Here is a 4,506-nt window from a genome sequence, read left to right as displayed (position 1 = left end):
GAGTGAAGAGAATCAGTAATTTTAATAGTATTGGGTACTAGGCATGGGTGGGACCTGGTGCGTGGGACCACAGCATTAAGGTTGCAGTAACCCACTGAGAGGTGCTCTTTAATTTTTCCAGATTTAAGAACAAAATTGGGCTGTCAAGAAGAGAAACAGTGGGGATAATCACCCTTTTATTATTTTATTATTATTATCATACAATAAGCTTTAATCCTTGAAGGTCCTGTTTTAACTTTTCTTGGCCTATATTCACTATTTTAACTGGGTGTTCATAGAGTCTCATTTATCAAGCCAATTTGTAAAAGTGTCAAAGAATTACTTTAATTTTATTTTTTATCATGTCAGAGCATCGGTGCCCAAAATGGAATATTTTAAAGCAATGGGTACAATGACTATGGAAAATTAAGGCAAAGCTGTGAAGGCAGGCATACCCATCCCTTCCCCATTTTATATTGTCACCTTCTTAAAATTAGAGGGGACATAATGTTTAAATTTAGTGGGATCCTCAGGTATAACCATAATTTGTGTCCCAGGATTTAGTCCATGAGGTTTTGTCGACGGTGCATTTCAGCAAATGTTAAAGTTCATTTAGCATCTAGGTTGTAGAAGTACAAAAGCCAATCAGTGACCTTTTTATCTTTTTGTTATAAACATTTTTTAGTATGTACATTTAGTATATACATTTTGCATTTTTAAAATTTTTTTATATTAGTTTCAGGTATATAGTACATTGGTTTGTCATTTATACACATTTTGGATTTTTAATTGGGTCCAATCATAAAACTTAATTTAGCTACATATATAAATTTTATGATACAAAGTATTATGTATATATACATGCTTTATTTAATTATCTTTCATTTTCTCCCCCTGTATCTCAGGATTGGTTTTAAAATCAGTAAGTAATCTAGGGCTAGCATTATGTTTGCTAGACCAGGCCTAAGTTTAGTACTTAAGGTTTAAATTTCCTTTTTTTTTTTCTCCCTTGGGTGTGTAGTCATCTCAAGTTCAGTTTTCCCCTCAACTCCCCACCTCCACCCGCTTTTTTTGTTTGTTTGTTTGTTTTAGGGTTTTAGTTGCCAGGAGCAGCAGTCTTTAGTTTCTGTCTCTGGCTGATAAGAGGAAAAGCGGGGAGAGGTAAGGGGCCTGGTGCCTCCAGTCAGTCAACCTCTTTCTGGGACAGTTCATTTTCCCATCTATCGATTAAGCAAAATCTTTTAAAATGACTTTGTCTCTAGGCAGTTAGTTATACTTTTTTCTTTCTTTCTTTTCTTTTTTCTTTTCTTTTCTTTTTTTGGTCTCCTGTGCATCCACAATATATTTTCTTTTTTCCCCTTTTGGGTGCTTACCTGATAAGCTCCTGGTAGTCCCAAGTGGCTTCTGCTCTGAGTAGCGGCCTCCCTTTCAGGGTGTCCCAAACATTCTCAGAGGTGCTGGTGTCTGTTTCTGAGAGGGCCATGGAGTGGCACCCTGATTTTATAGCCGTTTGGTTTTAAGGAGACACTTAGCAGGTTAACAGGTAGCAGCATAAAAGTGCCCAGCACAGTGACAGGGAGGTTTGCCATCTTTAATAACCTGAGAAACCTCCTCTCGTGTTTTAAGTAAGATCAAAGTGCTCCTTCCTTTTTCTTTTTGGTTGTTACTAAACAAGAGCCACAGGTCTCCAAGGATGGGATCTCTTATATTCTCTCTGTTTGGGGGTGAACAGCAAAAGCCAGTAACACCAGAGGTTGGCCTTTGAAACATGCTACATGTTTCCATGAGGAGGATGACCCGAGCCACCTGCCTGCAGATCCCTGTAGCTTGCAGGGACCAACACCCAGAGTGTCTATCAGAGACGGCCTCCAGAGGGACAGGCTCAGGCGCTCAATCGCTTACAAGGCAGGGGAACCCCAGTAGAGGGCCCGAGCAACCCCTGCTGACCTCGGTGCTGGTCGGTGGGTTGACCAGAGTGGCCTCCAACATGGTCCCCTTGGAGGAAGCCTCTCCTTGCTTCCTTTGGTGTGAGCCTTTTTCTTTTAAGTTGCCCAGGGATACTAATCACCTCTGGGGTCACTAATCACCTCTTGAGGTATATGGGCCAGACAGAGGACAGCTGGCTCTGGACCAGTTAGTCTGCATATTAAAGGCTTACTCCTGGCAGGGCCCTGTGCTATTTCTAAGAAATGGCTAGCCCAGGGGGTTTTGATATTAAGATGTTAAGGTGTCAAAACATCAAAATGTACAGAAAATAAAAAATGATTAATACAACAGTGTCATTCTTCTTGGATAAATTTTATCATCCAAATTCACTCTCTGGCTTTCGCGGCGATGCTGAACGTACTTGTCATCCGAGAAATGATCAAAATTAAGGCACAGTACGAGGACGGGGGAGAAGGCAAAAATGCTCTTAGTAAAATCTCCCATAGATCCTACCTGCAAACCACACTCTCAAAAGACTCAAAACACGCATATACAAACAACTGCTATGGAGCTGCTAGTCTGGAGACTCCCACTCAGAAGCTGTGAGTAAAACAGTCTCCTTGCTCTTCAGTTCCTGTGAAGCCTTTAGAATGGATATTGTGAGGTTTGATGTGTGTGATCAGCCGTGAGGGAGAATAATTCAGAGAGGCTGTAGAGGAAACAAGGGAGGGGAGACTCCAGGCAGCCCCCAAACAAGTACATGAGGTAGCACGTGCCTCCGAGTCCCTCAGATGTATCCCTTCTGCCTATCAGCGTGTGTGCCAATTCCAGAAATCACAATTGGTTTTTCACATAATGTTCCTTCTTGACTTCTCTGAGATACCATCTATTCCTTTTAAGAATACGACTTTATCTAGGAAGTTTGGTGTGTTTGATAAGCCACGAGAGGGAGAATAATCACGGCAGGTTATCGAGGAAATGCGGAGGAGTTACTAACGCCTTCAACATCGAAGGGTCTGCTGGCCAAAGAAAGGGCATTTTACTAAAGACAAATAGGTTGCAAACACTTTCTGTAATGCTCAACATTTTAAATCTTTAGAGAAATGCAATTAAAACTAGTGAGACACCACTACACACTTATTTCAAAAAGTAAAATTAAAAAGTAACCTTACCAGGTATTGACAAGTGTGAAGGAACTGGAAGTCTCACACATTGCTGGTGGGAATGCAAAAAGACACAACCATGTTAGTTCAGCAATTTCTTAACGTTAGATAGTCACCTACCCTATGTTTCAGGCATTGCACTCAGTTATTAATATTAATGAAACGTATATCCATATAAAGAATTACAAACAAATGTTCCCATCAGCTTTATTTGCAATTGCTAACACTGGAAATAACCCAAATGTCTATAAACAGATGAATGGATAAACATAGTTGATGATACGTGAGAAAGCTACTCAGAAATAAGTAGAAAATATTCGTACAGGCACCATTTATGAATCTCAGTAACTATGCAGCATCAATAAAACCAGAAAAAAGAGTAAACACTTTATGATCTGTCATAAATTTCTAGAAAATGCAGTCAATTGTAAATGAACATAAATCAGTGGTCACCTGGAGGGCCAGGGAGAAATTATAAAAGGGCATGAGGAAAATATGCAGGTGATAGATGTGCTCATTATCATGGTAATGGTGAGGGTTTCATGAGTTTATAGATGTCAAAACTTATCAAGTTGTATACTTTAAATATGTACAATTTATTCTATGTTAATTATACCTTAACATAGCTTTAAAAAATGGTTCACAATAAAATCTAAATCTCGCAGTCTTCAGAAATCAGGTTTGGCTCCATATCTCACTCCTCATGCTTTTCCTTGGTGGCAAAGAATGAAGGCTATTTCCACTTGAGTCAAGGGGAATGCTGGCTGGCTCACAAAAGTCACATCCCTGGACTATAGGACCTCTCTCCTCTCCATCCTTTTGTTGCCTATATAGCAATGGCTTGGTGGTGAACAGCCCCATCTACAGGAATCCACAAAACCCTAAGATTACTTTGCCTGCCAAATATTTTGACAAAATATTTTGACTTCAGCTACGTAAGATAAATATACCTGGAAGTCTTCAGATTTCTGTACATGCTCATCCTGCAGTCATCAGAACTTGAATGCATCTTTAGAAGAGGCACATTCCATGCAGTTTGCTGTAGCCTCCTCCACTCTCTATTAATCCCATGTTTCTGTACCAATCGCAGTATCCCCTGCAAGTGGAGTCTTAGAACTAGTGACACTAGCCGACTGAATTCTGGGTATCTGGGGCATGTGTATCCTCTGCAGAACCTTGGGTTAAGGTTCTCATCACCAATGCTGGGCATTATGTGCCATCTCCTATGAGCAAGAAAAATATTTATTGTCTCCAGAAGCACTGGAGGTGCCACAATTACCTCTTCCTCAGGTGACCTCTGAACCCACAGACCTCTGGCATCCAGGCAAAAAAATTAGGACCACAAAGCAGTCTTTCCTAGGAGGCACTGGCAGCAATGCCAACCAGGCCAACACTGGAGACTGCTCTATTTGGCCATAATACTGTCTCTCTGGGGCAC

The 4,506-nt window shown here is 40.6% G+C and overlaps 1 protein-coding gene across 1 annotated transcript in view; it reads right to left on the bottom strand.

Annotated features, from left to right (window-relative positions):
- LOC105307860 (zinc finger protein 420) overlaps window positions 1-4,506 on the bottom strand; it is a 31,856-nt gene that overhangs the window by 18,815 nt on the left and 8,535 nt on the right.

This window comes from Pteropus vampyrus, unplaced genomic scaffold, assembly GCF_000151845.1.
Source record: "Pteropus vampyrus isolate Shadow unplaced genomic scaffold, Pvam_2.0 Scaffold523, whole genome shotgun sequence".
NCBI classification, from domain to species: Eukaryota; Metazoa; Chordata; class Mammalia; order Chiroptera; family Pteropodidae; genus Pteropus; species Pteropus vampyrus.
This window is presented reverse-complemented; position numbering and strand designations above follow the sequence as displayed.